Source organism: Grus americana, chromosome 3, assembly GCF_028858705.1.
Source record: "Grus americana isolate bGruAme1 chromosome 3, bGruAme1.mat, whole genome shotgun sequence".
NCBI lineage: Eukaryota > Metazoa > Chordata > Aves > Gruiformes > Gruidae > Grus > Grus americana.
Window position 1 is genome coordinate 50,653,344 of NC_072854.1, and position 25,495 is coordinate 50,678,838.

The 25,495-nt window shown below is 38.7% G+C and overlaps 1 protein-coding gene and 1 long non-coding RNA gene across 5 annotated transcripts in view; one reads left to right on the plus strand and one right to left on the minus strand.

Annotated features, from left to right (window-relative positions):
• The window catches only part of SESN1 (sestrin 1), an 86,683-nt gene that overhangs the window by 51,506 nt on the left and 9,682 nt on the right, over positions 1-25,495 (minus strand). The window contains exons 1-2 of one of the 4 annotated variants that reach the window (XM_054819016.1): positions 12,751-12,844; positions 2,498-2,672 (exon numbers count right to left, since the gene is read on the minus strand). The exons of 1 other annotated variant lie outside the window; for it this stretch is intronic. The gene's annotated coding sequence lies outside the window, so the exon portion shown is untranslated. Of the gene's footprint in view, positions 1-2,497; positions 2,673-11,071; positions 11,214-12,750; positions 12,845-25,495 lie in introns of those variants that run through there. 2 more of the 4 variants (XM_054819015.1, XM_054819017.1) reach the window with 2 other exon arrangements.
• On the plus strand, positions 8,230-24,118 carry LOC129203949 (uncharacterized). The gene is made up of 2 exons (XR_008576218.1): positions 8,230-8,864; positions 21,870-24,118. It is a non-coding gene; the product is annotated as an uncharacterized LOC129203949 (long non-coding RNA).

Here is a 25,495-nt window from a genome sequence, read left to right on the forward strand (position 1 = left end):
TCCACTTGAAGCAGAATCGTATAACTCAGTCCAATCCCTCTGTGTAAGAGGCAATTATTTATCAGCTTCCTTTTGGCAAAGATTTCTTTCACCTCTTATTTTAAGGCACTGAGGGTACCAAGGTGTTTCCTGCTCAGCCATTTATCAGAGCAGGCTTATGATTTATTTTAACAAGAAACACAAGATAAAAAGGATATCACAGAAAGTGTAATGCCCCACAGTACAGGGAATATAATTCTAACAGCGACCAAGACAGGGTTCCAACTCTGAATATTCACCTACCAAAGCAAGCGCTATTAATGCGGGTTTAGCCACAGCACTGTACAGACTGCTGGTATATTCAGGAATTACTGCCCTCTCCCCATTCCCCCCAGTTAGACTGTTCGCAGTATTATGAACAAGTTACATCTAACCCCACAGAGATAACCGACAGTTTCATATATATATATATTTATACACACACAAGTATACACACATCCAAACACTCCACACCATGTTACTGAAACTGAATTTCTTCTGTCAGGTCTCACCTTCTACAGGTTTGTACATGCTGTTCTAAAAACTAGCTTGAAGAAATTAACTCCTATATGGCTTCCACCTCCATTTCTAGATTAAGATTCATCATTCTAAGAAATAGTCATCACCAGCTGATGAAGTTAATACTTTGGTTGAGCTTTGAAATTGGTACTAAGTTCACATTAACTTTGAAGTCACTACAGATTTGATAAAATCTATTTCTTTATTTAGTTTTTAGTTGCTGATACAACAGATATGTTCCTACTTCCTCCAGGAGACATGTAATTTAATTCCAGATTTCATTAAATGTTTGTGCCCTGCCTATTCCCTGGGCTGCATGACGAAAGATCCTGGACAAGGGAGCATAATTGAAGCTAAACATTTCCCTCATTCAAGGATAAAATTTTGGCCTCTATCTTCTAAAAGAAATCCAAACTTTTTTAAAAAAACTTCATCTTTTCCTTGAAGATTGAAAAGAAGAAACTTAGACACAAGAGAACTTTCCACTTTTTCTCCTCTTAAATGTATTATTTGTAAACTACTGCATCCTCTCAGCATAAGGAATTAATCAGTTCTTCTCTGAGCTACCCAACCAATCCACTTTCCATTTTCCCAGCCAAACATCTGTACTTGCCCTCCCCCATCTGCTGTTCTTGACTACCATCTCAATTGCTGCAACTTCCTTTTCAGTTTCACTAGACAATAGATTGGTGCTTTCCTGAATGAGGATGCCTTCCGTCTTTTCTATCACTCCATCTTTTCCCCTTCACTAAATTGAGATGCTAAGATGAAATACAAGTAGAGGCTTGTCTCCTCAGCTTAAAAAGAGAAATCTCTCTTGTTTAATTCTGGGTAACTCATACATGCTAGTTTTTCCAAGATTAAAACTAAGTTATTAAAAAAAATAATAAGACAAATGCAAAGACAAGCCAAGAGCAAGGAGTCCAAATATGTATTTTTGGTTTTAAAAAAAAAATACAGGCTACATTTGCTCTAAAGCAGACTAGAGAGAAGGCCATTTACAAGCAACACGAACACATTCCTACAAACCACTGTAACCATTGTTAAACATTTACTTGGTTTTGCCTGTGTGCAGTGTTACCCAATCAAACATTTCCATTTTATTTAATAAAGTAAGTATGAAGAAATGCTACAGCACCCAATGTTGTCAATTCATGACATATTTCAGTCATATATGTATTGCCCAGGTTATAAAAAACCTGTAAATGTAAGAATCTTAAAAGAAAATAAAACAAATCTGTAGAGTCTGAAGAAGCAGAAGGCAATAAATAAGACCTACAACTTATTTCTCTAAGTGTCTCCATTGCAGGGGGTTGCTGGGAGCCAAGAATGGACTAAAGGATCAGACTGAGGAACAGAACTTTCCCCACAGCAGACTCAACAGCTTCAAAACCAAACCACTCTACCAGTTTATCATATTGATCTACATTACAATGTACAACTTAAAAGACTTTTCTGATACTACAGTAAAAAAAAGTAAATAATTTCTGGTTTCCTTGCATCTAATGGACATGGCTAAAATCTGAAATGTATTTCTTGGGAAATTTTTTTTGTTATTTGAATGGTTTGTATGCAAATGGAACTATAAAACTCATACCAATGGTTAATTCCAGATTGACCTGACTCAAACAAGGGTGTTAAATAATTTCTACACAGACTTTCAGTTCTGCTTTGTGTTGGATCCTCTTCTGCCATTACCAGCACATCAGTGCTTTACAGCAGTATGAAAGTGTCATGAAATTTAGCTGCTAGTAGCCCATATTCCTCTCTAACCCTTCTCCCAGGAAGAGGACTGTACGTGTAACTTTTTTTTCATATAACTTTTGATATTTTTTTTTAAAAAATTAGAAGTAGCAAGCTTGATGTGTTCTTTTTTACACTTACTTACAAGGGAAAAAGAACGTCCTTGAACATATTTTATTCTCCATAGGCATTTAATTCATAAACTAGAAACACTCACCTGCAAAATGAATAACTTTATGCCAAAGGCCCCTTATGCCTCGGGAATACAATTTTCAATCACAGTCTTGGGGTTTGAGCCTTTTGCAATCTAAGGCTTCCTTTTACAATGCTAAACCTTGTGCATCGTTTAAGTATTGCAAATAATTGGTGATCTGACAAAATCCAGGACTGCTCTACAAATCAAAAAGAAAAAAAATGACAAAGTTTAGTTGTTAAAAAGAGACAGATGTTACATTGTTTAGGTCAAATGTGAGATGAGAGCCTCCCTGAGGAGGAAAAAAAAAGCCAAACCAAACAACACTAAGTTCTTTCCCATCAGCATCTCTAGATACTTACCACCCCCAATTACTAAAACTAATCTCTTCTTTTACCAATTCTTCCAAGAATTGTAAAATATTATTTTAGTAACATATTCACCTCTGAAGATTAAAAACTTGTCCAGGCTTTTTGAGGCTGAGATAGGAACAGAAACCAAGTCTCCTAGAATTCAATTTCTTAAAATCTTACCAAAAGACAACAAAACCAAGTAATTTAACACAGCCATTCACCTCTAGCTTTAAAAATGGCATTGTTTCTCTGGTATCAAAGCCATGAATTTGAGTTGGATGGACTTTGTGGGGCAATGTTGCACTTAGGTCAAATTCAGGGAAATAGCAGCATCTTCAAACATTAAACCCACAACTGTGCAGAGATAAGAGTCAACAAACTGTCCAACAAGCACTACTCCTTTCTAGTGGATGCTAAAATCCACGAAAGGAAATAAGTTTCAAACTAAAGCATTATCTATCAATAGTTTCTTGCCCTGTTCCTTCTGCATATACCTTGCCACTACTGCACCTACTGCAGCAAACATGAACATAACAGTATTTAATCAAGTATGCAAGACTGATCTACTTTATCCATGAGAAACAGCATGAAAGTCTTAAATATCAGTAAGAATTTAAGTTAAGCTACATAGGAATTAAGGCTTTAACAGTGCTGGTTGCTTTTACTGAGTGCTAATACACAGCATGCAAGGCACATGAGCTGGAATGTCCTTCCTCGGGCTGTGGATACAGGTGAGCTCATGACTGTTCATGGGGTCCTTTTGCAGAAAGGCCAACAGTATCTCATTCACGCCAGAAGCATCAGCTCCTTAAAATATGACTTTGAGATTTTGGTTGCACTTCCCCTCTCCTCTTTTATTTATATCCCTTCCCACCTGAGGACCCAAAACATTGGGGAAATTGATTCTGCTGAACAGTCACAGCTATACGAGTATCCCAGCAACTACGGAGTTTGCTTTTTGTTCCCCACTTCTCATTTCATATATGTACGCAGAGCACTGAGAAAAAGCATATGGCCTCTAACAACCCTCCTTGGGACACCTTCAACAAGGTAAATCCTGTTAACAGATGCTTTACTCAGTGTCCCCTCATTTACATTATTGATCCTTGCCCTTTTTCTTTCTCCTTGCAAATGCAATCCTCCTCCTTTCCCAGCAGCGTGGCTCACTGCGGTTTTACTGTGTTCCTGAGGGAGGGCTACTCCTACGTTTGGGACAAAGGCACAGTCATCCCTTGGTTAGCACTAACACAAACAGCAACCAATGCCAAAGGCCCAGGGAACAGCATCAGGTAGAAGTTTCACAGCCCACTTGCCTTGCTAATGCACTGCTTGCTTGCCTCCAGCATCTGCCACTTGGACTGAGCCACAGATGGGGCAGTACATATAACACCCTTCCCAAACACCTCTCCCAATTTGTATCTAGCTGTCTCAACCAGTATAAACTACTGGCAGCCATACTAGCCTACAGAAATAAAGTTTCAAAGTTTACCTGTGCCTTATTTAAAAAAAAAAAAAAACAAAAAACAAAACCCAAACCATCTCATTTTGCTTGCGACCTATCACCCAATAATGACATTGAAAGGTCTTTATTCTTTCATATGAGGAGGAAACAGAGAAATACTGTTCCCATTCTCTACACTACTGATTTTAATACTGTGCCATACCACTCCCTCACAATTCTATTCCAATCCGATTCTCAGTCTGTTTAGTTTAAATATTTTCCATCCTTCTGATCATCCTTGCTCCACTTCTCCATGCACTCTTCTTGTTATTCTATACCTTTTTTTTTTTTTTAACTAGAATACAGCTTGGGTTAATTGTTATAATATTTCTTTATTTCATTCTTTGTCTGCTATTTGACCAAGAACGAAACAGACAGACCTACTGTAATGTCACTGTTTTCTGAGTAGTAAACACATAGAGCAGAGTCCACCAGAGTATGTAAAATGAGAATTTGTTTCCCCTTACATGAATACCTTGCATTTGTCAGTATGGAATGCCATCTGCTATCCAATCACACTTTTTGAAGTTCTCTGCTACCAGGTGCCAGATTTACTAACCAACTTGGTACCAGCAAATATTTTAGGAGGTTAAGAGAGTGTCACTTAAGATAACAAAACAAGAACTCTCAGAATTTCCTCACTAGATTTTTTCCCCCTGGAGAAAAGAGATGTGTTCTTTATTCTACAAAGGGGCTAAACAGCAGCAAAACTGATGTAAAGGGAAGGGCTTTGTGTTAAGGCCTGCACTGTTCAACATTTTCACAGGCAATTTAGAAGACAGCTACAGCTACCTTTCAAATTTAGACCCTTTCTTAAAAGCCTAGATTCATACTTTAGGCTTATTAAGTCTCAGGTTATGCAAGCATAATGCTGGTAAGCCAAGGAAACCCTAATTTGTTATATCAGCCCAAAGGCATGGATATTATATAGATACATTCCTGGGAGGAATACAGAGAAACTGTTCAAGCAGCCAGGGATCAGGTTAGGAAAGCGAAAGCCCTGAGAGAATTAAACCTGACCAGGTATGTCAAGGGCAACAAGAAAAGCTTCTATAGGTACGTCAGTGATAAAAGGAAGACTAGTGAAAATGTGGGACCTCTCTGTAAGGAAACAGGAGACCTGGTTACCCAGGATATGGAGAAGACTGAAGAACTCTACGACTTTTTTTACCTCAGTCTTCACCGGCAAGTCCTCTAGCCACACCGCCCAAACCTCAGAAGGCAAAGGCAGGGACTGGGAGAATGCAGAACTGCCCACTACAGGAGAAGATCAGGTTCAAGAATATCTAAGGAACCTGAAAGTGCACAAGTCCATGGGATGTCATGAGATGCAGCCACGAGTCCTGAGGAAACTGGAGGATGAAGTGGCCAAGCCACTCGCCATCATATTTGAGTAGTCCTGGCAGTCTGGCAAAGTTCCCACTGACTGGAAAAGGGGAAACATAACCCCCATTTTTAAGAAGGGAAAAAAGGAAGACCCAGGGAACTACAGGCCAGTCAGTCTCACCTCCGTGCCTGGCAACACTATGGAGCAGACCCTCCTGGAGACTATGCTCAGGCACATGGAAAATAACAAGGTGATTGGTGACAGCCAGCATGGCTTCACTAATGGCAAATCGTGCCTGACAAATTTGGTGGGCTTCTACGAGGGGGTTACAATGTTGGGGGATAAGGAAAGAGCAACTGATTTCATCTACCTGGACCTCTCCAAAGCATTTGACACTGTCCCGCACGACATCCTTGTCTCTAAATTGGAGAGACATGGATTCGATGGATGGACCACTCGGTGGATAAGGAATTGGCTGGATGGTCGCACTCAAAGAGCTGCAGTCAACGGCTCAATGTCCAAGTGGAGAACAGTGACGAGTGGCATTCCTCAGGGGTCGGTACTGGGACCGGCACTGTTCAACATCTTTGTCAGCAACATGGACAACGGGATCGAGTGCACCCTCAGCAAGTTTGCCAACGACACCAAGCTGTGTGGTGTGGTCGACACACTGGAGGGAAGGGATGCCATCCAGAGGGACCTTGACAGGCCGGAGAGGTGGGCCTGTGCAAACCGCATGAAGTTCAACAAAGCCAAGTGCAAGGTCCTTCATGTGGGTTGGGGCAATCCCAAGCACAACTATAGGCTGGGCAAGGAATGGATTGAAAGCAGCCCTGAGGAGAAGGACTTGGGGGTATTGATTGATGAGAAGCTCAACATGAGCTGGCAGTGTGCGCTTGCAGCCCAGAAAGCCAACTGTGTCCTGGGCTGCATCAAAAGAAGCGTGACCAGCAGGTCGAGGGAGGTGATCCTGCCCCTCTACCCTGCTCTTGTGAGACCCCACCTGGAGTACTGCATCCAGCTCTGGGGGCCCCAACATAAGAAAGACATGGAGCTGTTAGAGCAAGTCCAGAGGAGGGCCACGAAGCTGATCAGAGGGCTGGAGCACCTCTCCTATGAGGACAGGCTAAGAGAGTTGGGATTGTTCAGCCTGGAGAAAAGAAGGCTCCATGGCAGGGGGGTTGGAACTAGATGATCTTTAAGGTCCCTTCCAATTCAAACCATTATATGATTCTATAATATAAAAGGTTCTTCTCATGACTTCCTACAGCTCACAAAACTATGGGTGGGGGAAGCAGACAGAGAAGCCCCTTTTCTTTAAGCAGGTCTTCAGGAATCTCTGCATCAGTGAACAAGCTTCCTCCTTTCACACAGCTATCCTTAATTGCACTAATTTAAAAAATATTCCAGTCACCAGTTATTGAAGAGAGCATAAAAGAAATGACGTTGCTAGCTCTCCCATTCCTATCCACCAGGAAAAAGGTTTTCTCTATGGCAAAAGCCACCTTTGCTTGTTATATAGCTTAGAACTAACAAAAAAATTTAGAGATCAGCAATACCCATTCTACTCCTCCATTTGCAGCTGTTGAATTACAATTATTTTTTTTAACCTTCTGAGAAACGCTTTTCTCAGCCACTCTTCTGGGTTAAGAATTTAAACAAACAAAATGAAGAGATCTGAGAATTTAAAATATCTTTTACTGGTAATTCCTCCATAAGTGCAGGTGTTACTTCCTCATCACTACACTCCAAAGAGCAAGGAATTTTAATGGGATAATGTGAAAGCTTATAAAACCATCACTGAGGGTGCAAAGATTTAAGAATGGAATGTTTAATGTTGGTTAAGCAACACCAATAATGTAGCAGAGCTAGTCTTTTGAAAATCTTGAAATGTTAATTCTATATAGATAACAAAAATATAGGTGCTTATTCAAAAGCTGATTGGCAATTTAAGTATTACCAACTACTGACTTGATCCGTATTTAAACATACCAGAAGCAAAAAAAATTATTCGGGGGGAAAAAAACAAAACAGCTGAACTTGGCTTTAAAGCACTTTCTAGTAATCATCTTCTCTTGCCTTTAATCTTCCCTCTGATCCATTTCCCTTCTCATTCTCCTATGCATCTTTGTCTTTTCTTCCTCAAGGCAATAACCCCTATAGTCAATATTCCTGTATTTAGTGCTGGTCCAAACCCTTGTTACTTGATTAAAAAAAACACAAGTTCCTGCTTCACAAACTAGCTTTTCACAGCCTTCTGGTTCTGTATGAATCTCATTTGAACCACAACAAAAGTCATATGTATTTTCCATATAATTTTCTTCCCTTGGATTTTTTTTTTTTTTTTTTTTTTTGAGAGGAAGTAGGTTAATGAGTTCTGATGTATTCAGTTAAGCCAGATACTTACTCAGCTGGAACATTCACTGCAGCTGATCAAATCTCTCATTCAGTTATGATCTGAAGTTATTTTACATAGGACTTGACAACATTTTAAGTCCTTAACTTTCAAAAAAGTTGAAGAAAATTCCAGATCTATTTAAACTGATTTAAATGAAAAAAAGAAGCCATAGCTCACTAAACACGATCAGGAATAGTAACTTATTTACAAAAAAACAACGAAAGACATTATTGCAAGTGTAAACAAAACTTTACAGAGCAGACATAAAAACAGCTTTAAAATAATAACTGCTTTCAGTATAAGCTGGAGTCAGTACATTATAAAATCTGAAAAACAACTTTCAGTTCTAGTTAAGATGCAAGAAAGTTCTTCAATAACATATATACCAGAAAAAAATACAAACAACATATCTAGATAACTCACACAGGCCTCATTGTACTCAGAAGAAAAAAAGAAAGAGAGAAAGAGGAAAAAAACCAAAACACAAAAACCCAAACGAACTGAATTCATTCCACTCATTTAGCTCAAGTATTACAGCCATTTGAAAGAGGTTAACTGTGTTTGTTCAAGTTTATTTGAATATTAAATGCAAGATAAGAGATCTCTAGATGAAATGTAAAAGACTGTATCTTATTTTTAGGAAATAAACAGATTCCAGAGGTGTGTTCCCGCCCAGCCAATCCCGAGGCTGTTGTGCAGCTCTGCCACCTCTCCAAGCCCAATCGCAGCTCGGAAGGGAAACTCGTTTTGCTGTTTGTCTCGGCAGCGCTGATGATGGATGGCTGCTTCAGGGGAAGAGATCAAGCTGTGTGGTAAATCTTTCTATTTGTTCCATCTGCTTTTCTATTTTAAACAGCTGCAGTGATCAGCCTGGCACCCTACATTTAGTACATGTGAATTTCATAAGAGAAAACATTTATGTAAGTGAAAACAAGGCTTAGATTTGTCCTCCTGTTCTCAAACTGAGCACTAGAACTTCTGCAAGCAGCTGTGGAAATTTACTATTATTTTGTATCTACCTTCCAGAAAAGCTATGGCCTAACATAGTTTGATTTTACAGCTTTTAGAAAGTCAGTTTTGCAATCATAGCAGATTTCAAGATGATGGCGTTTTCCACCTTTCTTCCTCCTGCTAACCCCATTTTGCAATATGACTTGTAAGATGTCAGGAAAAGTAATATGCAAGCAGAGTATGTTTATTAAAATATGTCCTTCAAATATACCAAGGCCTAACATTCAAGTCTTACTTATCTTGGAATTGCACTGAGGTTGTGCTAGCATAAGGTACGCCGATCTAGCCTGGCTCCAAAGGTCACCATTTTAAAGGAACACTTTACAATAAAACCCATTACCCATTTCTAAGCTGAACAGATTGGCAAACATACTGGCACAAGCAATGGGGGGTTTTTGTGTTGTTTTCAAACACCATTCTTGACTTCAGTTAAGCCCAAGCTTTCTGGCCAGATCCCAGTTTGGCCAAATCCTGCTTTCCCTTACACTTTTGGTATGTTGTTCCTTGTGTCCCGGCATACCGTGCGGCACTGCTGTGTTCTGCCTAACAGCCTCATCACTTCTCAAAGCTAGCTACATTTCAATGGCCAGCAAAACCAAAACAAAACCAAACCTAACAACAACAACAAAACAACCCCAGACCCCCCAAAAAACCCCAAACTACCTCTGTGTCTTGATCAAAATATCTACCCTACCCCCAAATTAAAATGTTTTAGGATTCTAAGGAAGGAAAATGCAAGCATGTGTGGATGTAAACACTGTAAAGTGGTTATTTTCACCTCCTTCTATTATTCACGCTCTATTTCTCTCCCCCAATTGAAATCTGGTTTCTTTTAAAGTTTGAACATGGTTAGCCACTTAAAAGTGAAATGAAATGGCAAAAAGCAGCACTGTAGGTTGCCTGTTCGCAGTATCAGAAGAAATTATTACATCTCTTAGGCGAGATAATTTCCACCATATTCCATCTACACAAATTTTTCTTCATATTAATATGTTATGCTATAGGAGTTTTCTAACGTCCAATAGTGTCTAAAAGTTAACTGGAAATATTACATCTTCAACTATACATATCTCTATAACTTTATCCTAGCAGCTTTTCACATAACTTAAAATTACTGTAAAATTCCATGAGCGTTATTTCCATTTCACAGATAAGCAAACTGAAATGGGACTGTAACTCATCCAAGATCATACAGCAAATCAGAGAGTGGCAGGGCCAGGAACAGACTCATCTGAGCTCCCAAGCCAGTCCCAGAACTGTTATGCCTGTCTCAATATTACTAAAGAAGCAGAAGGTACATTTGGAGGAGAAATGCCATAGGGAGATTTCTTAGTAAGGAGTCTTGAAAAGTCGAGAGAACACTCATGTGTCACATCCTTGAAAGATCAAAGTCTCGATTATATTTCTGTCCCCTTCTTACAACAAACCAACATAAAAAGTACCTTTCAACAGAAGGACACATGAATGTGAATGTAACACCAAGTTGGCAAAGGCTTCAGGTGTTAAGATACGATCTTAAAGGCTACCTACAATAGCATTGGTTAGCAGAATTTGAAGCTGAGAAGTTCATAGATTCACTGTAAAACTTTGCAAATACAATGACTGAACAACACAATAACCACAATCTCAGTGTTAATCTCTTAGGAAGAAATAAAAATTATTTTTATTAGAGAATTGTCTATTTGTACAGTTTATATTAATTCATAAGTTTCATTTTAGAGAAGATTTTCATCTTCAAATCAGTTTTAAGATTATTAGAGAAACTTAGCACTTTAAGAAGAATTCCAGGACATGGATTGTCATCGTCTGTGTTCAGACCCAAACTGGAAATTTTGAATAATAATCTAATGGTAACACAATACACAGTTCAGTTATGTTACCAAGAGGTTTTCTTTTGGTTCACCAGTATGTACTGGAAAAATAGTACAAAAAGCTTCTGCACAATCATCTTGAGAAAGACATGTCAAAGTAACCTAGAACAACAACTACAAAATACTACTACACTTACCTGCTTTTGGCTCTTACAACTGTATCTTAGATTTATGCAGGTGCTACTAAGTTGTCATACTCTGTCAAGGAGCTGCAACACTAAATTGTGACTTCCCACAGGCTGACAGTTTTTCTTTCATTTGGGATTTCAGACAGTTAAACATTGTTTGCTCTATTTCCTCACACACACCCACCCACCCCCTCCTGCCTCAGCCATACCTTCTTCTGTTATGCTATCATGCGTCAGAGGTATGCATTACTGCAGCCCTGCATCCTGCATGATGCAAGTATGTGCAATCTGGAAGGACTCTTACTGATACAGGCCCAGTACGGTATGTGCTTTATAGCCACAGAAAGTTAGGCAGACCCTGTCTGTACAGTCAATACAGAAATCAATAGCTTCATGTAGTAAGTACCAGTACAACTGAACAGATGTTTAAACAACATGTTCATTTCATGACACATCAGTTGGCAGCATAAGATACTGCAGGAAAATAGTAAGATAATGGCAAAGTTGTAAGCAAGAGCAATGAGAAGACTTGATGAGACACTAAGGAAGGGAAAGGCTGAAAGGAGTTCAGTTTAGGATATGCTAACTATGGTAGTCACGAAGTGTAGACAGGAATTTGCTCTATGCACAGACAGCTGAGACACAAAATGGAATCTGCAAATCAGACACCAGAGATGGTCTACCTCAAAGAAAATTAATAGGGAAAATATTGATGAGTTTGATGGTGTAGAATAAGTGTAAAAAAGGCTAAAACAATAATACGCTGCAAATTTAATTAACATGGACATAGAGAGTTTGCACAAAAATGCTACAGTTGAAAATCTGTAGTTAGACTAGGCATAAAGACATTTATTGAGTGGATTTTACCATTCACATTGCTTTCATTTCCAGATTCTGCCAGTCTAACATGTGCAGGTTCCACTCTTCCCATACAATCACTGGCTGTAGAGCTTAGTGAAATGATCAGTTGCTAACTGCCAAGTGTTCTTGTGCCTTAGTAGGATATATGCTACTTCATTCCAATAATATGATTTTATTTGGCAGTTGGTATAAAATAGGCATTAGGGTTATGATTCACTGCTTGGTTGTCTCAACGATCTAACACCAAATGAACTTCTTTCTCCCTGCCATTTGGTAATCAGACTATTAAAAGGCTGAAACATCAAAAAGGTTTTGAAAACATTTTCTACAGAAATCTGCGTATTCCATGGGACACTTTTCAAGGATGAGAACACCAATCAGCCAGAGGTGCCTAAATTCTAAAGCAGTATTTATTACATTATTATTAGCTATACTTTTTCCTTATAGCTTTCCCTGCTGCCTCATATAAACACCCCCACAAAGCTCTAACTTACTGAAAAATGCTTAGTTTTGTATATATTCTCAAAGCTTTATGTTCTCACAGACTTTATGGAGTACAGAATTTTTCCTTCCCTAAGTGTATCAGCGAAGGGGAGATAACACTTAAAAAGCTTCAGAAAAATCTTCCTAACTTCCAAGTGTTTATCCTCCTCACCAACCTATACCTCTCTCTTTCCCACTCCAGAAATGGTAACTAGACTTCATCTCTTGCTTCAGCTCTATCTTCATAGAAAAAAAGCAAGTAGCACGTATTACAGCCCCTGCTCAGTTCTTAGCACTGCTCCACCAGCACCGCTGGACAAGGCCCCGCCTGGCTCCAAACTCACCTGAAGCAGCGAGCCCAAAAACCTCTGTCCTCCAAGAGGCTGGATCTTGAGCCAGAGGTGCAAACTGCTAGACTGTCATTAACTGAAAATCACATCTCAAATTCTTCTACCCTAAGAAGGAAGAAAAGAAATGACTAGAAACATTGGGATTGTTAGAGCTTGGAGCATCTCCTTATTCCATGAAAGCCTAATGCCAGTTAAGTGTCTGTTTTCCTCTTCAGCTTATAACATAATTCTCTTAAAAGTTATAACTCACAAACCAGTGCTTGGACAACTATAGGAGCCCAATGAGCTTGTTGCTCTTTCTTTACACCTCTGCTATTCCTGGACAACTTTTGGTCCAGGTGAACATCTAACTATACTCACTAAAGCATCTATAAATCACCCCTTTCCCAACCAGCTGGGTCTGGTAACTCAGAAGACCTGGCTGAGTAAGATCTTAGGTCCACAATGGAACAAGCCACTGTGGGATAGCTTAATTTAATAAACGTACATAGTTTAGGCTGGGGAGATTCCCAGATTTCCAGCAGAGACAAATCACGCACTAGCAGTGGGTCATTACACAAGCAGAGTCTCACTAGATTCCTCTTTGCACAAACTGTTGCTTTCCCTGGTTCCACACACTAGGTGTAAGAATCCACAGTGAAGGACTGAATGGAGTCTGTCCCTCCTTTCAAGGACACTGATAAGTTAATCTTAAAAGGAAAGGTACTGGTTTTTTGGTTTTGTTGCTTGTTTCTGCATTTGATATTTTGAAGATTAGAACTTCACAGAAGAGGGAAGGAATCACCGCAAAGGAAGCCTGCTAACCTGACAACAGGCCAACCTTAACTTTTATGCTAGCTATTCCAGAAACAAAAACCAACCAACCAAAATAACCCGCACACCATTTTCAAGTTCCATATTTATAACTCTAGGCTTCTGACACTCGTAAAAGCTTTTACAACTAGGAGGTCACTAAACAGTCACCCCAGGAATTGTGTAACTCATGTCACTTGGGGAGGTGGTGGGAAAACTATTACCCCAGTCTCGTGGGAAAACAGGGAAAGAAGTGGCCATCATCTGCCATCTTCTTTAATCTACTGCCAACAGATTAAACCAGTAATCATCTACAGCACCACCTGATGTCTGACATTTGCTACATTTCCTTCCTTTCCAAAATCTTTTAAGAAAAATTTTTGAAGAGGATGGAATATATGCCTTAGCACACAGGCATGCTTTAACACAGATAATAAGAGCTCTTACCAGACTAAGTTCACACAACTGCAAACAACTGATCTACCACAGTCTTGTGAGTTAAATCTTGTCACTTCAGCGACAGCAACTGACAGTATATTCTCTGCTTGACATGTTTTACACAGCAAATCAGACAAGTCAGTTTTTACAGATGAGCTGCTCAGAAGTTCATGGTAATTTAGTTCACGTGCAGTCATGTGAAGTTACCCTAAAATCAGAAGGCCTGAGTACAAGGGGAAGTGTTGCAGCATACTCTGTGAGTTCAGTCACAGAGAAAGACTCAGCCACTCTTCAGGTTGCGGATTTTCACATCTGATGTTTCAAGACGCTCGTGGCCATCCTCTATGAACAAGATTCAGCTGCACACAAATCTATGTTTCAATGAAGTTCTGTGAAACAGAGTTGAAGCACAGTGTCACTGAAGAGGCATGTATTTCATCTCCTGTTGTTTGATATAATTAGGGGATGGGGAAACAAAAAGGCCTCTGCACATTTAATATATGCTATTATGTCATCTAGTTGCATGTTTGCTAGAGGCTTACTTCATTTGGCCTGAATATAAACTTGGAAGAACTTCAGGTTCTTTTAATGGTAATGATCTAGTTCCTGTATAGTACAGTCAAGTGAAAAAGCTTGGCATGGGAAAATTTAAATAGCAACAAGATCACAAATTATTTCTCTTCAAGATGAATTTAAGCTTCACTTAAATGAAGTTGACACTGTCTTCCTCTTCCTCCAGACTGTCCTGCTGGTTCTGTAACCCTACCTCAGCCACTTAGCTGCATTAGTTTGGGTTACACACATCTTGCACCCAGGTTTTGAAAGCAAGTTGCAGGTCCACCTGCAACCAATTACTTCCTTTCCAAGTGCCAAACTGTACTACAAAGTTTTATACAAACAACACTGATATTTTAAAGAACCGTTCTTCTTTTCCTTTAATGGAAACTTTTAGATCAGAGTATTTTTCTCTAAAACTAAACAGAGAGAAAACTCACAAAAAAATATTCAAGAGACACCCAGTTCTGGTTCAAGCCTCCACTTAAGAGCTTGTAGAGCCATTCAAAGTATCAAGGAAGAATGAACCTACAGTGCCCTCAAGTGTGAGGGGATGTGAAGTGGAAGAACTCTGGACATCTACTGGGTACAGAAAAGGTCCTTCAGAAGGGACCCTCACTGAAGAAAAACATGCTACTTGTAAGGACGGGGGTGGGGGGCGTGGGGATTGTCCTTATACATTACTTACAGACTATGTACTATAAAAAGGTGCAAGAAACAAATGACACAAGATCTCCACTTTCAACTGCCTTTTCAAATGCTTTGGAGCTGGAAGTTTCATGTTCATTCTCACCACAGGAACACAACAAAGGCAGTTTAGTTATCTAGTGTAGAAGCCTTTAAATAGTATTTAAAGGAAGTACCACCTTAGTGGAAGGTCAAATTTTACACCGTACAGACAAGTCCAATGATGCGCAAGACAACACTTCCTCAGTACCTGGATCTCATAGCAAAGATCACATTTACTCTATCACCAAGGAACACAGAAGCTATATTTATTATAGTTATATAAAAATTGAGGAGGGTAATGCACCTTAACTAGCATTCACAAAAACCTGCAAGTCAAGTTAGAAGCCACCTAAATTAGCCAACAGGAAGTACCAAAGACAGGAGTCCATCTTCAGTCTCATCTGTCACTGTGCTAGAGCCTTCTGCCCACCACCAAAAGGTACCTGCATCTATTCCAGACCACAACCAAAAGCCCAGAGACTGGCTCTCTCACCTCAGTGGTTAGATCACTTAAAACAAGATAGAGGCCAAGTTCAAGTTATTAATGCGCCTGAGGTGATTTCAGCTTCTCCTCCCTAAACAACAAAGTTAAGCTATTTAATGATGGCAACACTGTCAGCATTTCCAACTGCACTAGTCCTGCTTTACATGCAATCCTTAAGGTGTTCACTGGCCCAGAAATGAGAGCAAAAGCTAGTCTAATTCTCTCATCTTGGGAGCCTAGGCATGCAAGAGACATGACTTTGAATCACCTCAGGCAGAAAAGGTGCTGAACCTAGAGTCCTTATTCTTTGGGAATGCTCTAACCATTAAGCTATTGCTCAGGAGTGGGAGGGGTAGCTCTGGTTTGTTTTGTGCAAAGCCCATCTGATAGGTCTTCAATAAACATGCACCAAGAACACCACGTTCTGTGAGCTCTGAGAGGAGACAGAGAGGGAAACATTTAATCTCTGGATCCAGAGCGAGCTTGAGAACAGGCGTGGAACTATTGCCCACTTTCAAAACTGAAACACTCTTACGCATGGCTGAACATCTGATGAGGTTCTGCCTAGGTGCTTACAGACTTTACCTACAGGATTCGAAGGATCCTGAATTTTAAAGCTCTGAATTGGGGCATAAACACCAGCCTTCTGAACTCAGCTACTGCATTTCGGCTGCAGAATTGTCTTTCACTGATTTAGTGAAAACCAGGATTTTTGTCTTGCTGAATAATTATCAGGACAGAGGAATCCCCATGTTGCTGTCCATGAGTGCCACAAATCTTAAGACATCTTATTCCATTAAAAAAAGAATAGTAATAAAACCCCACACAACAAAATACAACAACCCTGTACTATAAAAACATCAAGTTTGAGAAGCAAAGCATTCTGATGCTAGGAACTACCAGAAATTGAGTCTAGCTAGGTGATTCCAACTTTCAACCTTCAAGTTTACATTCTACTATAGGTAATTTTTTTTTCTGTTAGGGTTACCTCTTCCTACAGTGCCATCTGTTGCAGAACCTCACCTCTTTTACTGTTACTGTGAGCTATATATCACAAACAAAGCAGGGACAAACTGGTCAATGAAAATACTGTATAGTGAGCTGTGTCACAATCATGATCTAAATGTAAACGAGTGTCTGAATTACCATTCAAATAATCTGTAGGAGGCTATCCAATACATATCCAAAGCGGCAACAAGTAGTACAGTATTGCATATGAGAACTCCTCAAAGATAGAAGCTGTTTAACTCTTTCAGTTGCATACATGTAGCAGGGGAGTTGAAACAACATGAAGAGTATTTTCATCTGAATAAGAGGCCACAAGCTCAGGCACTTCTCCCCCCGCCCTCCTTCTTCAAGTAGAAATACCACCCATGTTCTGATGCATTAGAGCCTGGTAGTAAAACTTTGGGGATACAAGTGGTCTGTTGGGTAATTGCTATAGCCGGGGTTGAACTCAGCAGAGCTTCTCTCCAGCTGGAGGAGGCCTTGCCATCAAGTCATACAGCAGGAGAGAAGCTAAAATTCAGCACAGCAGCCAGGAAGTTTCACCATGGAGGGTCCCTTTTAGCATGTCTGAGCAAATCCTTTGTAAAGTGTCACAGTCACAGAGCAAATAATCTAGTTCTTTCCAGCAAGTGTGGACTGCCAATGACAAAGAATTCATCACTTGCACTATTTTTCTTTATAACAGTAGAAGATTAACGTTATTTAAATTGATTTTTCCAAAACTCAGCCTGGACAATACAGAAGTAGTTTTACTCTGCTTGTAACAAAAACAAAGGAAAAGAAAAAAAGAGTAGCAAACAGTAATACTGTCATGTAGCACACAGGCTTACTTTAAAAATAATATAGCTCAGCAAAAAAAAAAATATATTTTATTCTAGTGATAGCTTAAACACATTAATTGAGACTTTTTAGCTCTTATTAAACAAAGCTTAACAAATCAGTTAAATGTCAGCCCTCTCCTTCCAACTAGAGTCTACTGGTTTGTGTTCGCTCAACTTAGATAATTAATTAGCTGCCATATAAGTTCTCAGAAAATTTCATTTCCACTTCTTGCTAGATCCTTCAGAAAAAGAAAACAGACTGATTATAGTGACTCTTTTCTCCTAGTATGTATGCTAGTATTTTCTGAGTAGATCAGGGAAAGTCTACTCCATGGCCACCAACAGAAGACATCATCATACATACTCATAAGACTGATTTCCTGCACAATCCTCAGCTTTCTGATCCTAACTGTTTCAAATATTAAAATCTCACTATGGTTGGGTAGGGGTGTGTTTGTGATTTTTTTAAATACATGGGAATGCTCATCTCCTGTGTTTAGAAGAGGTGAAATCTTGCTGTATGTGTGGGGTTTTTTGTTTGGTTTTTTTAAAGATATATTGATGCAAAGTCTTGATTAACACTACAGAGATCAAATTTGGGAAGTTTCAGTTGAAGATAAATTCCTTATAAAACTGAGATACTGAAAATCAGGAATTAAAATAGAAATAGGCATGCAACTTGAATATAGTGGTGAGCATTCATAACGAATACATGAAGTGCTACAGCCATCTGGTTCATCTACTATCACAAATTTCTTATTAATGCATTCTGCTCTTTCCCTTCGTCACAGCTGCTCATCATTGCTTTCATATCTAGCTAGAGAAGTCAGTTACAGTTATATCATTTTTAAAGAAAACTTGTAGTAAGAGATCATAATAAAAAAATAAATCTAAAAACAGAAAAGCAAATGCTCCATCTCAAGAAGCTTTCAATAGATACTATTCTGTAGCCAGAAACAGCATGAGACAATAAGTTAAGGACAAAAGTTTCATTTTTCAAGAGTTTTAGAATAATAGGCCTCAATTCACAGTGATGTTATTTCAAACAAACCAAACACTGGAAATAAAACATGAGACATGAAGTCTCCCCCAAGTGTTCCTTCAAATTCATTACATCCTTCTGGAGCAAGTGCATCAACTTAAGTTCATTTAGATAACCTACAAGTTAAAACAAATCTATGTAAGAAACAAAAGGATATGGATACTATCCAAAGAAAATGCTTTGCTTCAGTACAGCTAGGGATCTAAAAAAGCCTGCTATTCTTGCCTCCAAGATGTATGGCAGAGCTGAACAGTAGCAGGTTGTGATTTCAAGACAGCTACCTGCTATAAAACCCTTTCTATGCAGAATTCTGATGTGAAACATGCTTGAGTCAACAAGAGTTTGCTTAAGCTAATTTAACTGTAAGCACCGGCATGGACTTATCTATTTACTGCTATGGTAACTGGCACACCTGGTAACCCATAATCAGGGAGCCAATTTGGTCCTGAAAACACTGCAGCTGCATTCATATGACCTTACATTTAACCTCCTAGGCCCTGCTAAAAGGTACACCATCGCACAAATAAAGATACTGTGCTTCCAGGCTCAATATAGCACATCCAAAACTTTCCTCCTACAACTGTCTACTCACAGCGTAAGTTCTCAGATCAAGAGACGACCATGACTGTCATCCTGGCGTAGCGATCACAAACCTAATGGCCACAAAAGATCCAGGAAACTTGAAACCTTTAAGAGGAAACACAATCCTTCATAGCAAAAGATAATACTAATAATGTTTTGAAATGGAATCCTGCAGCAAGATACCAAGATGCTTTTGGACAAACCTATCAGCATGCAGCCTCAATCCTGCAAACGTGTATGCTTCACTTTACCACACATGAACAGTCCTCTTAATTCAGGGCTGCTCCCAGTAATAACATTAAGCCGTTGTGAGTCTTTTCAGGATAATATCAAAATTGACTGTTATACACAACATTTTTAATGAAGTACCTGATGGTTTATTCTTCATCCATAATTCTTTGATCATCGGCTAGTAATAATGTAACTACCCTCAGTAAACAGTTACCACTGCAACTGTGACAATAGGTGGCCAAAATACTACTAAGACAACAAATACTCCAGTTCAAAATTAAAATCTTCAGAACAACAAAAACAAACAAATAAAAAGCCCCAAACAACAATCTTCTAATTAAACAGATTTTTTTAAATATCATAATAAGAGACATAGGTATACAAACCTTTCATCTGAATAAACAAAAAGTGCTTTGCCCTTGTGGTACAAGAAAATTCTGACCTATTTCCGCAGCATAAGAAAAATCTCTTTTTTTGTTTTGTTTCCCCTCTCCCAGTAGCAGAACTTTAAACAAGCTATATAAGCATGTACTTCATCATAGTTTTCTTAAGTTTATATATTTAGAAGTGTTCTGAAAACAAAACAGTAGATAAATACTGAACATCATGATTGACAAAATTATTTTAGCATGTTTCAGTCTTCACTAAAATCCTTGTTCAGCTCAACTCATTAATCTAAAAACTGTATTACAGCTACTTAGTTAAGTAAAATCCATCACTCCACCTCAGAGGGCCTTACAAACTTCCTCACCACATAGGCTTTAATATAAAGCACTTTTGCACTGAGGCAAATGAATTTCACAGCAGCTGAACAACAAGTATTTTCTCCTAACTTGAGGAAGTTTTAAGACCTCAGGTTCTTATGTCCTCATGTGACATCCTGTCAATAAACAAGACCTCAAGGACCCAGTTAGGTGTCTTATTTGAGATGAGGCAGACCAGGTTTCAAATTCCAGCTCAGTCCATATCCCACTCATGCTTGAATGGGATACTCATACAAGGCAAACGCTTTAAGAGATTTACTACTTTAAAGAAAAACATGCAATTTCTACTGCTTGAGAAGACCTACTTTGTCTATTCAACTGCCCTCTCAAGTCACTGATCTGAAAGGAGCAAAGCACAGACTGGAATGTAAGGCCTTCATGCTCATAGTTTTTGGTTACTCATCCTATTTTTCTTTCTTGTCTTCATGGGACTTTCAGCCTTTACAGAGAAAGATTTCCCCTGCAAGAGTTTTATCAAAAGTAGTACATTTTCACAAAAAGTTTTGATTTTGATATGCCAATCATCTTTGAAACAAACAAGCAAACACTGATACCCCAGCAAATTCTAAATTTCACATTCTAAAACCATACCAAAGAACCAGTTAAAATACAGAGTCGGGGGAGGAGTGGGAGATATCCATTCTTTAATAAATAACCTGGCCCACACATTTCCTAGACTTATTTCCACTACAAGAGAGAAATAAAAGATTCTTGTAAGACATTTCTAGAGCTTTATAATTTGGTTCAATAATGACAGTATCTCCTTTAGGATAGTCTCCTGCAGATGACTTGATTTCCAACTCAGAGCATACTTTTTACAGAGTCATTACCTATCTAATTAAGTGAAGGAAAGCAACTGCCACAAGGACATTATAGTCGTTTGTCTCTTATGTTTCCTTATAATAATCAGATTGTTGCAGCAGAATATAATACAGCATGCTGGTTCAATTCTCTATTAATTCTAACCTTCAGAATTGTTCATAATAATTCCAGTAACTTCTTAGAACAAGCTTCCCTTTGCCATCTCAAAGTCTTGGAGTTTGATACTACCCAAACAGAGCTCAATAATCAGAAACATGAATTACACAAGAGGTATCACTCATTTTGAAGAGAAAGTCGTTTACAGATTCTGTTATCCGCATTAAGACTGTCTTAATCGCTAAGAGATGGCATACTTGATTTCAGCAAGCATCAGAATCTACTGTTGCACCAGATAAAGGAATCGCGTCTCAAATGAGGCTATTAAATTATATTATTCCTGGCTTCTGTTATTCACAGAAGGAGAAGGTATTTCACATAATTTTATCCCTAGTAAAATCCCTCCATGCTATTTCAAAATGAAATAAATAATGCTTGGCTTAGGAATTTGGAGTTAGTTCTTTTAAAGATTGCCTGCCTCTTACCACATTGTATATACTTAATAACAACTTACAGCATATGCTCTTTCCAACTTGATTTCCATTTACGTTTCTTGGAAGCTTTGGACAACAAAGGAACTCAATGCTTTTTACAAGTCCTACCCAGTTGGATTGTCTGCTCTGTTATTTGTAAACAAATATTCAAGTATTATTCAGAGGAAATATTTAAAGATGAGTATTCATTTTTCTGCTGAAGTTATGAAAAATCTCACATGATGACACAGATTTGTATGTTTGTTTCTGTTACAGAATCAAGAAGGTATCTCCTCATAGCTGCCTAAACCAACTACGTGTAAAGAAAAAACAAAAAAAAAAAACCTGAGTTTTTTTGTAATATAATTCAAGTACATAATCTCTTGGAAAAATGATAGCATACCCAGTTAGTGTCCTAACAGAACTGGCATCAAATGAACTACTATCACCATCAGCAAGCAACACAGGATCTGTCTCAGTTCCAAATTTACCCAGCCCTTAAGGTAGAGCAAAGCCTACTATGAAATCCCATGCTTGACCCTATATAGTGCCATTCAGCATAGCACTAGTGCAGCCAAGGCAAGACGGTTACATCCAGGGGGCCAACTCACAGCATATTCACTTGGCAAATCTAGAAAATCTAGAAAATGTAGTAACCCAAAAGAATTATCTTCTTCACTCACCCCTCCACAATAACAAGCCATTTAGCAAGTGCACTGAGACAAGTTTTAAGCCATTCCAGACAGTGCCAAGTACCAGCACGGCCACAGAGATTTCTGCTTTGGCTGAACTGCTACTGCTTAAGAGACTGGGAGAACACAGCAAAGTTTACTCTAGCAGATTACCACTCTGGAATCTCACCCACTTGATCTCCCAACCAAGGCATCTTTCTGCCAACTTCTGTGTGCAAACAGGACATAAGAGATTCAAAGTATTACTACTGCTGAATCTTCACATACAGACCAGACTGCATTACACAGGACAGAACCAGACAGGTTATATTTGCAAAGGATGACCTGGGTAAGTCTGCACCAAAGCCCTATCTTCAGTACAAGGTGGTAGACTGTCACTGAAACATACTGCTTTGACCCTCCCACGCCAGCATCCCTGAATAAAGTGCAAACGTGGTTACAATTGCCAACTGAAACAGGCCATTACAAACTAGGGTTAAACGGGGCTGGCACTGAAAAGTCATTTGTCACCCCTGCATTGATGGATTTGCAGCATTACTCTGGTTTATCAAGAAGAGGTAAGCACTGAGTCATCTAGCTCAGAATAACAAAGGTCCCAAACAGTCCCCAGATAGCACACCATTTAGTCCTGAAATTAAGATGAGCTGTTACAAGAATTTGGGGATATGTTTACATTTTGCCCATTTACTTCCAAGAAAACTTCTCCAGTTGTATAATAAGCATTTACAGGGACTCTGAGAAATTTCTGATGACCTGAACTGAGATGAGCTGTCTGTCTGAAGTGACATGAAAAAGTTCAAGTCCTACTCATTTCTGGGGTGTGGACACTGAATGGTCCACTTCAAAGGCCCATTTTGTCCACGTTCCTCCTCCACAGTCATGCAAGTCTACAATTAAAATAATTTTTTCATTTACAGTTAACTATTAAGTTTTTTTTTGGGGGGGAAGTATTTTTGACCAGTATTTGACCTTAATGCCATTTCTGTTTATTTAAATAACACTGTTACATTGATGTACATGTCACTATAGATTTATCTGGAAGTCTATCAATATTAAAAATGAAAATCCAAGAATCTTCCATTCCTGACTGAACACACTAACTGGTGGGAAGGACTTCTTGCCTTGCTTCGTATGCAAGTTATTTCTTAAGACAGAACAATTCCTTCATCTGGTCTGGCCCCTACATAAAATCTGGTATCGTATCTCAGAAGACATTTGTTCATGAAGTCATCTTTAAACAATTTGTGAGTGCACATCTAGAGAAATCCTCAGTTTCCCAACCCCACCAAGGACTTGTTTAAAAGACAGAATTTATTCTTTGTAAAGTGTTTTTGTTTTTTTTTAACCTCAGGACTTCCCAAGTATTTTTTAGCAACTATTTTTTGAAGGAACGGCAAATCATTCAGCTTCCATGTGAGATTTTCAGAAGAATCTTCTTAATCATCTTAGCATGTTTGCATGAAGATTTATTACTACTGGGAACTACTTTTGAGCCACGTGGCTACCCTGCCCCAGAAGGTCTGAGATACAGGGATTGTACCTCCCCCAAAACATGCAAATCTGTGACACTCATGGCACTGCATTAGGGTTCCCTCTAATGCAGGCCTCCGGATCTGAGAGGAGAAACACAGGTGTAAGCCACATACATGGGAAACACATTACAGTCTATGACTGTAAAATAAATTTTTGCACCAGAAGCACCATGAAGCAGCCATACTTTTCCACTGCCTTTAGCAGTAATGATTTGCACCCTGAATTCATACTGTATGAAGACTCTACTTCCTCCAAGTCTCTTTTACCAGTGTGAGCAAACATACTAGCTAACTCTAAAAAGCAGAAAAACCACAAAACAGTCTATACTTCAGTATCAGATATTCACTTAATGCGCAAGCTATAAAGAGTTAACTACTACCTTTAGAATTTAAAATGTCAAGATATTTTACATTACACAATACAGAAAGTATCTTCTGTATTAAAAATCACAGCTTTCATTCCTAGTGAAACCTTACCCAAAAAGTTGAATCCTTTAACAGAAAGGCCTGACACCAAGTAATGAAAGAGAAGCAACATTTGACCTTCCCAATTTACACATACTCTTCTTCTGACAAATTCCAGACAGCATCAGCCAAGCAGAGTTGCCGTGTTCTGAATAGTTAGAAAAGCAGAACACTAGAAGCCAAGATACCAATATGCCTTCTGAAAGTCAGACAAAAACATTTCCATTTGGCTTCTTTTCTCGTGTCCTGGAACAGAACAGTAGCAATAAAAATGTCAGAATTAAACTTCTCTTATAGAACACTATTTATACATTAATTTCTAGGTAAATATAAGCAACTGTTATAAACATACTTAATCTAGGTAAAGTTACAACATTTCCAAAACCTTTTCTGTAACACAAGCGGGAAGGACAAAATGGACTTATGTGAAGTTAGGGCAACTATTGAAAGCAATCTTGTCCTGATTAAGGACTTATCTTCATAACATGAGGAGCTCCAGAAAACATTAATTGCATGGCAGCTGCCAGTTATTTAGTACTGTTAATCAGACATAAGTTTGGACTCGGCATTGATTGGAAATTCAGAGAAATAGAAAGTTTAAGAAAAGCTTTTTTCTCTCTTCAGTCTTTCTTCTACATGGAAATCAGTGCAAATCTAGATTAGAACTAAAATTTAAATAAATGGAAAATCCAAACAAACAGTTTTAATCTGAGTGGAATGTGCCGTTGGCAAACAGGCTGCATTTTAAAGCTAAAAGTTTTGTTGCACCAAAAGACCAGAAACAGTGGAGGCTCAGCAACAAGCTGCAATGGAAAAAAAATCCTTCAGAAAAGAGGTTCCCCTCCTCCTTAAAAAAAGAAGTGCACAGGAAAGGCTTTAGAGCTTTAAATAAGTTTCCATTTTCAAGTTTGTTCTTCCTTTGAACAAATATATTATTCCATGTTTACTCTCTAGGAGTTAAGAAATCCTTAACTAAAATACCTGTTTCAGAAGAACAACTGTTTAAAAACAATTCAATAGCAAGCAAGAATATCCCAGAGAGTAAAATTTAACTAAGAGGTTGTTACACCTTGAGTCTCAGAACTTAGGCTCACAGAGCCAGTCAGATACTTAGATAGACAACAGACTTGCCAGAGAAGACTAGCAACTGAGAAAAATCTTATTACTGACTCCAGAAAGCATAGAAAAGTGAAGAAAAAGTTACAATTTCCAA